Below are 12,527 nucleotides of genomic sequence, written 5' to 3' on the forward strand. Positions count from 1 at the left end.
CTAGGATAGCTTTAGTCTGATTTTTCTTTGAAATGTAATTGGGTCTCGATTAAGTACTTTATGTCCAAAGATTCACAATTTAGCCACTTTAGAGGATTCATTATTCATATAAATCTGGCCCTATTATAAATGCTAGCTGCTGTTTCAAACCTGTAGTCCTTCTCTTCTTTTTTAAATTTTTCAAATTTTATTAATTTATTTTGATTCTCTCTCTTCTTCAAAGGATGGAGAGAGATACATTTTCATATCTCTTCTTGAAGCCAAACTTACTCATAACAATTATGTAACATTGTATTTTATTTTGTTGTTTTTCTATTTACATTGTATTCATTGTGTATATTGTTTTTCTTATTCTCTTAACTTGGTATCATTTAATGTAATAAGCCTTCTAGTTCTGCTGGAAGACTTTTAACATTCTATTTTCCATCTGTTGTTAATAGCACAAGTCCTCAAAAAAACAAAGTGATACTCCTAAAGGTTAAGTGCTTACTTCAGGGATAGGAATATTCTGATAAAACTTATGAAGCTTCGTTCTGTTTTGAAATAGGAAAGGAGAAAGAAATCCTGGTCAGAGGTCACAGATAACAGCAGTGGAAAAGTAGGTGGGCCAATCTTCAGGCACATGATGAGGGGAAGAGGGTGTAATTGGAAGCTGGTTGGGATCTAAAAATTCCTTTGGGGTTTATATTCATAGGAGGTTGATCTCTCCTTGCAACCCCTTACCACTCAACACTCACCTTGAGGAATTGGCCCGCCAACACTTGCTTTGGAATTTGAGGATATGGCTTCAAATCTTGTTGATCTTTCTGAATAAGCTACTTAAAACTCCCAGTGCCTTAGTACCCTCATCTGTAAAATGAGGGAGGTTGGAGTAGGTACTCTCCTAAGTCTCTTTGAGTTCACAATCTATGATTTTATGATCTTTTTCCTCCCAAAGCACTCTTGCTGTTGAAGCCACTCCAAAGTCATGGCCTAGGCTGAAGCTTAAGGAGTTCCCACTAACAAAGGAGATCTGTTTTTGCCATCCCCATGTGGGCATGCTAATGATGCCTTTTCCCATAGAAACATTGTTATATGTGATGATTAGATTATGTATTGTAGTTCTATGTGACAAAAGTCAGAAACAGAATAAGTCATTTTAGAAGTTGCTCTTCAGATGAATTGATAGAATATAGTACCCAGCATGACGAGATGATAGTTACATCTAACCTTGGTTAGATTCTGTTGGGAACTACAATCTAGGAGAAACATTAACAAAATGGAGTATGGCCAGGCTGATGAGGGAACTTCAATTCATGTCATATGAGGATTTGGTTGAAAGAACCAGGGATATGTGATCAAATAGGTGAACAAGACCCTGAAAAAGATGACTTGGAGGGGCACTGGGAGGAAGGGAGAGGAAGAGGGGGTCGCCATCATATTTTCTTCTGATCTTTGTAAGCATTAACATATTGAATTATACTTTGTTTGACCCTAGATAACAGAACTGTTTTAGCTCAACTTAAGGAGGAACTTCTTAATGATTAGATGTCTAAAGACAGAATGATCTGTTATTGAGGTAAATAACCATTATAGGAGGTCATTAAATGGAGATGGGATAGGTGCTTATATGAAATGTTATAGAGGTATTCACACTTTTTTATTTGAATTAAGTCTACTGGGTCCTACATCCTACTTAGATTAAGTAGAGTTTGATTAAAGAGCCTTTGAGGTTGTTTCCATTTCTAAAAGGTCAGATTGTGGACAGGAGGTGATGTAGCTCAAGACCTTAACTATTATATTATTATATATTATATATATATTATATATTATATATATATATTATATATATAATATATTATATATATATTATATATTATATATATTATTATAATTTGCCTAGGGGAAAAGGCACATTAAGTTTCAAATATCTTACTTAAAAATAGACTTTTAAAATGACTTTGTGTAAATAATTTTATGTTGATGAAACATTTTATTGATAAATTGTGTTTTAAAACATAATATAAAATCCAACCATACTCATTTGATTCTGCCACAATGTATAATCCTTGAAAATTATTAATAAAGCAATATAAAAAGATTATGGCTAAGAACACACATAAACTCATATTTCACTAGTTTTCCGTTCATTAAAAAAATTGCTTAATAAATTGGTACTACCATCATCCATCTGAATTTTATTGCTTTTAAAATTGTTTTAATTTACATAGTTGTAGTAATTGTGTATGTGGAGAGGGAGAAATGAACAGCATGTGATGTTTGGTGTTATTCACTTAACACAACTTTTCCCATGCTTCTCTGATTGCCTCATAGTGATTGTTTCTTTTTGTGCAACAATATTCAGTGACATTCATATACTACAATTTATACAGTCATTCTCCAAACCATTTAGCAAACAGTTCATTTCCAATATTTTGCTATTAAAGATAGTGCTACTATGCATATTTTTGTACAAATAGATATTGCTGTCAATAATCTCTGTGGGTCCAATAATGGGATTATTGTATCAAAGAATATGAACAGTTTTCTAATTTTCCTTGCATAATTTAAAGTTACAAACACATTGTACTCTAAAGTCCTTTGTTAAGTTGGAAACTACCTATAGGTGGTTTTATATTCCTCTTAACAGAGCTTATTCTCAGCTCCTTTCTTAATGTCCTTGATACTTCCCCTCCTCCCTAGCTTAAAAGAAAGAGGACTAGCTCCTCAGAATGTTTGCTATTAATATTGGCCTACCTTCATTCCACTGCAGCACTTAGCCTAATCAAATGGATGCAAATCACCTCCTCCCCTCTATTATTGCTACTGTTTATTATTACTATCCTTTCCTGTATGACCTATATCTGTATAAACAGAGTTGACAGGGCTAAGTTTTAAGATGAAGGCTTTTGAAAGGCAAGACCACTCTTATATAGGATGTTTGAATTAAAAAAAATAATATAATCAGTCCTCAATATTTGGGACTTCAAGCATTTACATGATGTTATTAGTAACTTCATTTTCACCTTCGTGTTGGCATCCTTCCATGGGGCTATGTGCAGTAGAGAAAAAATGAGAGGCAAGATTCACGGGTTTGTGGAGTGGCTGGTGTCGTACTAGGATCTTCACTGCTCTTGTTCACCCTATCATTGTGGAGTTCCCCATGTACTCATTGCATATTTTCATTGTTTGCCTTTAAAACTCAAGTTTTAGGTTGCAATTATGTTCCCAAAGCATAGTGCAAGTCCTTTAGGCTCTAAGCTCAAGCATGCAGCAAAGTCAGTGATGGGGATTAGTGAGAAGATAAAGGTGTTAGATAAACCTTGTGCTAGAATGTCTGCAGCTGCTTTTGCCATGAGTTTGGTGTTAACAAATTGAAGATTTGTTATACCTGCAAAAAAGAAGGAAATACTAGCAAGAAAAAAATGTTACCAATTTTATTTTGTGTACTGCATTTTGTGGATTATTTCATGGCTACTGTGTTAGGAAAAGTGCATATCATGAGAGTTAATGTTTTGTTATAAAGAATTATATGTGGAAAGGGTATGTCCAGCAATCTCTAATGAAAGATTACAGTTTTTGATGGTCCCAAGAACCTAATGCCTTATTTCTCATAGGTTCAGTGTATCGGCATTAGTGTTTTTGATTTTCATATTTTTTTCTAGGAACATTTCCAGAGAAAGTTGAGGATTGACTATATGTTTTATTAATGGCTTTTTGTTTTTTACATCAGTCATTTCAGCCATTCTCCCTCCAGATTGAACTTTCCCTTGTTTTCCATTTCCTTGCATATCTTAAATATCAGACCTTTATTTGACATCCATGACTGTCTCTGAAAAGGTATAAAATAATCTACCCTAGTTGACCCCCAGCTTTGTGTCGTGAGAGGGGAGGAATGTTTCAATATCTTTTCTCCTGAATCTTCACTGGTATTTCAGTTGCTAATAGTCCAGTTCTTCATTTACATTCTTAAGGTTATGTATTTTGTTTATTTTACTCTGAATGAGTTTTTACAAATCTTGTGAGATATGTGCAAATCATGTGACCTCTCTATAGAGTTGTCCCATCTTAAAAAAAAATTAGATTTTCAAATATAAAACCCTCCCTCTTTTATAACTAATTTGGTTTAATAATGGCAAAGATCATATTACTCCTAGAATGAAGATCTAATGAACTGTGTAACTTTTCCTAGGGACTATAGAATCCTACTACATGCCAGACAGTGTGCTATGCATACAAATACAGTGAATGAAACAATCCCTATTCTCAAGAAATTCACATTCTGGAGTGGGGTAGGGTGGGGGGAGGCAACCAATACACATACAGAATAAGTAAAAGAGAAAATAAAAAAATAAAATGGATAAAAATACAATATAAGGAAATGCAAGGTTCTTTGGGCAGGAGACCACTCACAGTTGAAAGTCTGTATAAGTGATGCTTGAGCAATTCTGTGAGGCAGAGGTGAGGAGGAAGTGAATTCCAAGCCAGGGGAATGGCAATGCAAAGGAATCTTTTGTGTGAGACACAAGTAATCCAACAGCCATTCAGTGAAAGCATTGTTTCAACAAGATACTTGGGTTTCTAGCTCTGAAAGGTAGTCCAGGCATCTTCAGGAGTCTGAAGTGATACCCAATGTTTCAATATAAACCTTGGCTCAGACTGGTTGTATTTATTAATATGTTGCCAGCTGGAGGAAGGCAGCAATGCTAACAACTGAGCATAAATGTGGAATGATACATAGACCATCTAGTAAAGTGAAATATCTCTTTTCATTGCTGCTCCATCCATTTAAATGGAAAAGCAGATTGATCGTTGGGTACATATCTCATAGGATTGAAAGCATTATTTCTCCAAGGTTGGTTTGAGTTTTGTTTGGGTAGGGGTTCTTTACCACTATGGATCCCTTTGGTAGTCTGAAGCCAAAGCACCCCTTCTCAGAATAATTTATTTTGTGCATAAAATTTAAAAATACATAGAATTACAAAGGAAATCAATTTTATTGAAGTGAATCATTCCATAGACCCCTTTAGGTTAAGAACCTCCATGTTGAGGCATACTTAGAAGATAGCAGTTAGTTTTACCCGGGAAGACTGATAGACAGGGATGAAAGAATATTTTCTTAAAAGGAAAAATAAATCAGGGGCTGACATAACACATAGGTATGTTGTGGGAGGCAGTAGATGTGATTAAATAAATAGAATAAAGTAATGAAGGGGAGAGTTAAAATTTAGAGAACTTTTTAATTTAATAAAATGCCACAAGTCTTACTCTGATGTTTGTAAATGACTCTGGGTTTTTAAGGCTTCTGCCAGTTGAATGTAAACTTTGCCAGGTTCTACCATGCTGGAAGGGGTTCAAGCACAGCGCTAGCAATAGCTGGAACCTGCCTCTAAGCTCACTAGGACAAGGGATTGTTTTATTCTTTATTTTTGTATTCCCAGCACCTAGCATAGTGCCAGGCACATTGTAAGAGCTTAATAAATTCTTGTCGATTGATTGGCCAGACCAAAGAAAATTTGAAAAAAATTTGAACCCACCGAACAAAGAAAATTAGAAAATGATTCTCCATCCTGTGTTTTTGCAGTGATGCTGGCAGAATGGTGGAAAGGAGAAAGGGAAGGGGGAGAGAAAAAAAATCAAAAGGTTACCAAGAATCATTCAGTTTTTAGGCCATCTATCAGCTATACCTTGACCTTTGGCACTCTTAATATGAGATGGTTGTCCAGTGATCAATGAGTGGATATACTTATGAAGGAATCATATCAATTTTGACATTCTCTCTATGACCCAAACCTTCCTAAAGGAGGAAGCTGTAGCTAAGCAGAAGCATGGCACAATGTTATTCCTTATAGAGACAAATAAAGGGATTGGTGGATTCCATTTATTATGCAACAAAAGTTAATGGAAAATGTTTTGCAGGTCATTTGATAATTTCATATTTTAGCATTTTTGACAAGCATTTGCACGAATATCACAATGGCAGCAATTGTAGCTTATGTAGCATTCTGTTGCAATGAATGAAGAGTTAGACAAGTTCTATGAAAAACAAGATTAGATTCTGCAAATTAAATCCAATATATTTTTGTTTTACTTTAAATTTTTATTGCTCTCTATTGTTGTTATTGATTATAACCCTCTTTCTTCCTTTATCCAGTAAGTCATCCCTTGAAATGCCCCCCCCAGGGGAGGAGGAAAGGAAAAATATATCAGCGAAACTAACCCCACTTCTGCAAAGGAAGATTATAATTACACAGTATTGTTGCATTTTTGTGTTTTTTCTCCATTTATATTGTACTCATGTGGTATCTTTATATTGTATTTGTTGCTTACTTCACTTTGCATTGGTACATGTAAGCTTTTCCACATTTCTTTAATATTCATCATTTCTTTCAATGCAATAATATTCCATCACATTGATGTACCACAATTTGTTTAGCTATTGCCCAACCAGCAAGCATCTATTTTGTTTCTTTTTTTTTTTGTTACCAAAAAAATCATAGCTGTGAATAATTTGGTGTTTGCGGAACTTTTCTTTCTTCCTAAATTTATACCTGTTATTGGGATATCTAAGTCAAAGCTATGTACATTTGAATTGTATTTTTTAATTATAATTGCAAATTGATTTCCAGACTGGTTGGAGAGATTCATAACTTCACAAATAAGGTATTGACATTCCTATTTGTCTTTTTGCAGCCCCTTTAACAGTGCCTATTCCCATCTTTATCATCTTTGCCAAATTGCTGAATTGTTTTGATTTGCATTTCTCTTAGTGATTTAGAGCAATATTTTCTATGGTTGTTAATAGTTTGCAATTCTTCTGAGTAATATTTGCTCATGTCTTTCAAGTATAGTCATTGGGGGAATAACTTTTGTTTTTATATATTTGTATTGATTTCTTGTATATCTTAAATAGCAAATCATTACCACCAATATTTAATGCAAGGATTTGCCCCCATTCAATGGTTTCCCTTTTCCTAGTTAAATTGTGTCAAGTTTTCCTATTTCATATAATCAAAACGATCTATTTTATCTTCTGTGACTGATTCTTTCCCATATTTGGTTATCACCTCTTTCTGTAGTCCTAACTGTAAAAAGCACCTGCTCTGTTTCTTTTCTGATCTTTTTTTGTGGTATGACCTTTCATATAGAAGTCAAGTTTTTATTTTAAACTTATTTTGTTAGATGGTGTGAGATGCGGCCTAAACCTAATTTTTGACAAAAAAATAACCTTTCTAATTTCCCCAGCAATTTTTGTTAATTGAGGAGTTTTTCTTTAAGCAATTTGTATTCTGTTTTATATAACTTAAATATTGAGTTCATTTATTTCTGATTCTTCCCTATCTGGTCTATTCCATTCATTTATTTTTCTATTTTTATAACCAAAACCAAATAACTCTCTTGATTACTGCTTATGGTATAATTAAAAATTTGCAAGTGCTATTTACCCTTCAATCCTACTTTTTTCATTACTTTCCTTAAAATTCTAGACCTTTTGTTCCTCCAAATAAATTTCATTATTTTGTCTAGTTTTATAAGGTGTCAAGGGATATTTGATAGTTTGATATTGTGCTAAATCTATAAATTAACTTAAATCTATCATCATTTTAATTATATTGACAGGGCCCTGCCATGAGTATTGAATAGCCCTTAGATTATTTAGATTCATAATTTTATTTCAATGATTGTATTTTTATAAATGTGCCTTGGTGGATTGATTCAAAAATTTATGCAATTTGTGGTTATTTAGAACAGCATTTTCTTTTTTTATTATGTCCTCCTGGATGTTTTAATTACTGTATAAAAGTGACTAGTAACCCTTTGAATGAAAAAAAAATTATTTCAGGATCCAAAAATGATCTTACTAATAGGATGATGAATATAATCTAATAAAATGAAATTTAATGACTAATGTAAAGTGGGTGACCTGAAGGACAATAAGAAGATACATTATTGATGGAAGTAGTCTATAGGTATTACCAGAGACATTTCATTCCCAATAAATTATCCTCAGACTTTAGGTTTAGAGCTAGAGTTCTAAAGCATTGTGGGAGAACTTTAAGGTTTGCAAAGCACTTTACAAATATTGTCTCATTTTATCCTCATATCAATTCTGAGAGGTAGGTGCTAGATGAAGAAGATGAAGGCAGATGAAGAAACTGAGGCAGACAATAGTTAAGTGACTTGCCCAATGTCACACAGCTAGTAAGCATCTGAGACCAGATTCAGGTCTCCTGATTCTAGGTCTAGCATGCTATCCACTGAGCCATCCAGCTGGTTCTAAAAATAATACGGTAATACTCACACTAGTTCACCAGCTTAGTATAGTCCCTAGTATATAATAGGTGTTTAATAAGTGTTTGTTAATATGATCTTACCCTGTGAGGTAGTGTATGCTAAATATGTTATAAAGTGCTGTATATACCTAAAATGCTATTATTAAAGTTATCATTTTAAATAATTATAATAATAGTAATAATGATAACTAGAGACTTTTGGGGAATCCTGTGTGTTTGCTTTTATCCCAAGCCTGTGGTTTCCTTTGTCCTTCGAACTGCTTTGGCTCTAGAGGAACATTTGGGACGTTTTATTTCTTTATTTCAGTTCTTAGGCAGTGAACAATCGTTTCTGTTTTGACCAGAAACCCTGAGCATCTTCCCCTCCCAGACTGATTTTTTTGACTAGGTAAAGGAGGCCATTTTTTGGCCTCATTTCTTACCTAGACTTAATCACTGAATGGGCAGTGCCTCAAACAAAATGACACCCAAGAAAGACCTTAGCCTAAAAAGGTCAAGGACTCTCATCTCCGGCGAGGCTGGTGACTTTACACAGCCCTGCTTCACTTAAATCCAATTCGCTTGCAAGTTAAGACATCACCTTCCTGATGTCATCGTCCTCTTTGAGAATGAAGGACAAACAACAACAATCTTAGGCATTATATTGTGCTGCTTTGATCTCCTAGGTGTTTCGGAGCTAGGTGTCAATTAATTAATGTCTAAGAACTGAAATGCAGGAATGAAATGCCATGATTGTTTTTGCTCCTAGAGCCAAAGCAGTTAGAATAATAATAGCACCTATCTTCCAAGGGTGTTGTGAGAATCAAATGAGATAATGTATGAAGTGATTGCTTCACAGCCCTTATAGAGCTCTATAAATGTCAGCCGTATAACTGCCAGTCTAAAAATAATAAAATGAAGATACTTGTATAGGGAAGTGACGTGATCGTATGTGTGCTTTATTTAAGAAGATGATATTGGCAGCCGGGTTGGAGATGGATTGGAGAAGGGAAAAAATGGAAATATTAGTTAGTAGGCTTCTGTAATAGTCCAGGCAAGAAATGCTAGGGGCCTGACCTTGGCTAGTAGCTGCAGGAGTAGAAAGGATGGAACAGATCTTAGAGATAGCTTACAAGTAGAAGAGGGAGAGAGTCCCTCAGCTTGGAGTGGCCTGAGATCACATACCGTTAGAGGTGCCTCTTAAGGGTGAGTAAGATTTGTCTAGATGAGAGGTGAGGAGAAAGAATTTCAGGTTCAATAAGTATTTATAGAGGCCCCACAATGTGCAAAAGATACCAAGAAAGTATTGGATGCTGTCCCTTAATGAATGGAACATATTATCTCCTTAGGAATCTACATATCAGTAGTTAAACAGCAAGTGCAAGATGGTATGTTATTCATCTCGCACAGTACTGATTGTACTATTCATTTGGCCCTCTGAGGAGGGAGGATGCGCTTGCGTGTCTGTATTCGTTTATGTTTTCCCTTTGGTTCTTTCCTCTCTCTCTCTCTCCCCTGTGCACACTTCAGTCAAATAATGTTCCCAGTTACCTGCTTCTCCTTGCAGGCCTGGACAAGCCACATCGGTACTGGTACTTGTCTTGGCGGGACCAAAATTAAATGCTCCGAGGCAAGAAGCTGGCTTATTATCAAGGTCCTGTTTGCTATTAGTGGTCTATTTTGTGGTCAAGACCCTTTGCTTGGGTTTTTGTCCCCTCTGTTGTCTAGCTAGTAAGTATGGATTCCGGATCTATTATATACTTGATTACACCTTCAAGACTTGCTTATGGTCTAGATTCTTATCCTCCTCCCTGGCTTTCATTTTTTTACCTATGCATGTCCCCTTTCCAGGCTGCTCACTAGTTTTCAGAACCCATTTTTACCCCTTGATCCCTGGTGACCACTGTCTTCAGAGCACCTCTTTGGGATAGGACAGCTCCTGTAGCTATCCCCTCCATCATATCTTTAGTTCTCTAGCCTTGGCTCTGTGATATGAGACTACGACTTCCCTGATTAAAATGTTCCTTGGACTAATAGTGGGCTGGACTGAGAAAAGCCTGATAGTGAATGCCATATTTGAGCTGAACCTTGAAGAATGTATAGAATTTTGACAGTGGGAAGGAGAGAAGAAGGAAGAAGGCATTCTTTTTTTTGGAGGGGGGGCTTTTTGGTGAGGCAATCAGGGTTAAGTGACTTGCCCAGGGTCACACAGCTAGTGGGGTCAAGTGTCTGAGACCAGATTTGAACTCAGGTCCTCCTGACTGCAAGGCCAGAGCTCTATCCACTGCACCACCTAGCTGCCCCTAAGAAGACATTCTAAAAAGAGATTTTGGACAAATATTTTTTGCTTAAAATTTTTATTGATGTTTTTACATCATGTTTGTTTCCAAATATGTCCATCTTCCTCTCCTACCCAATGAGCCATACCTTGTAACAAAGGAGAGAGAGAGGGAGAAGAAGAGGGAAAGAGAAAGGAAAAGGAAAGGAAGATGGAAAGAGGGAGGGAGATGAAGAAGGAGGGAGGGAGAGAGAGAGAGAAAGAGAGAGAGAGATCTAGCAAAACTAAAAATACAAATTTTGAGTCATCAGGATAGAAATAATAGTTGAATCTGTAAGAATTGATGGGTTCTCTGAGTGTAAACATAGAATAGTAGAGAGGCCAAAGTCTAAGACCTGGGAGTATACTGAAATGGAGAAAAGGAGGAGAAAGAAGAATCTGCCTCACTTTGTAGATCCCCTAAGCTTTACACTTACTTGTCTAGTGTAAGAGTACTATAATTTTCACGCAGAAATGTGAATTATTTTAGGAACACTAATTTCTGAGCTGCTGCAATTGTCCAGATATTTCCTATTCTATACTGCTGGTCAAAATGGACAAGTAGGACTGTCGGTAGGAAGAGCATCTTTCCAAAGATGTTGACATAATCCAATTCAGTCCAATAGGTATTTATTAAAGAAGGCAGTGTGTTAGTCCCTGGGGCTACAGAAAACAAAATGTAAAATAGTTATTGCCCTCAAAAAATTTGTACTGTACTATACTATAACTATACTAGCTATGAAGAAGTCTTCTGAACCAGCTTGTCCACTGAGGGGTGGTAGATTGTGAGGGGTGGGAAAAGTTATAGAGTGAGGAAAGAAACTTCAACCAGCCCATTTCCTTTTCCAGCATACCGGGGAGTAAGTGACAGAGGTCTCATGGATTCCTCATAGATGAAAATCTGGCCATATTAGATCTATTGTGTTTTAGAAATTACCTCTCCCTCCCTTTACCAAGAAAACCTTGGAACACCTCTGTTGTGGAATCATATTCTCTGATGACCTGCAGGGTTATTATTATAGCTCTCTTTTCAAGGACTGGAGTTTGGATGACTGCCTATATGGTACTTACTGTCAATCTGTCCTGAGGCAGCATGGAGCTCTCTGTCTGCCAACAGCAGTTTGTGTTGTGATTCTCTGTGTTCCCGGCCAGGGCTTTATATTGAAGACAAGGGAGTGGCTTGTAAAAATAACATATTTTTGACTTGAGACAAGTTAAGACAGGAGTGGAGACAATTAAAAGCTGACCTCCAGTTTAGTCATCTCCCCAGAGAACTCTATTTTGAGAGCTTCTGTATAAATATGATCAATTCACAAGTGGTTTCAAGATTGTTTGGAGGGAATTATTAAATTAACTATAGGCCTCATGTGACAACCAATTTGAATGCCAGGGGAATTATATTATGGTGACCAGTGTGGTAATGAGCTGTATGGTGGGGGTGGGGGAAGAAGAAATTATGAGAACAGTTCACAATACAAGATAAATAGCTGTAAAAAAGGCACATTCTGATTTCAAAAAAGAAGGATTTGTGCTCTGTTAAAATAACTAATGGGCATCCTCTGATCCTAACTGGCTCTCTGATAAGTCACCAATCTTTCTGGGTCTTATATGTAGATATAATCAAGTCATCAGTGATGTGGCATATTGAAAATGAATCTGCAAGTCAGAACACTTGGGTTAGAGTGTTGCCCCTGATAGCCTGAAAGATGAAATACAAAATCCTCTGCTGCTTTTAAAACTCTTTGTAACCTCTAACCTTCTTGCCTTTCTAGTCTTCTTATATGTTACAAATACTCCATTGATGCTGGTTTCCTTGTTGCTCTTCACATAACAATGCTTCATTTCCCAAATCTCCACTGGCTGTGTCCCCAGTGTTTGGACCTGTCTCCCTCTGTACTTCTGCTTCCAGGGCTTTCCTAGCTTCCTTCAAGTCTCAGCTAAAGTGTCACCTTCTTTAA

At 36.1% G+C, this 12,527-nt stretch overlaps 1 protein-coding gene across 1 annotated transcript in view; it reads left to right on the plus strand.

Moving 5' to 3' along the window:
• Positions 1–12,527, plus strand: part of PRKCH (protein kinase C eta) — a 272,078-nt gene that overhangs the window by 60,815 nt on the left and 198,736 nt on the right. The gene's annotated exons all lie outside the window — the stretch shown is intronic.

The sequence above is a fragment of the Phascolarctos cinereus genome, unplaced genomic scaffold (genome assembly GCF_003287225.1).
Source record: "Phascolarctos cinereus isolate Bilbo 61053 unplaced genomic scaffold, phaCin_HiC Scaffold_3;HRSCAF=262, whole genome shotgun sequence".
NCBI lineage: Eukaryota > Metazoa > Chordata > Mammalia > Diprotodontia > Phascolarctidae > Phascolarctos > Phascolarctos cinereus.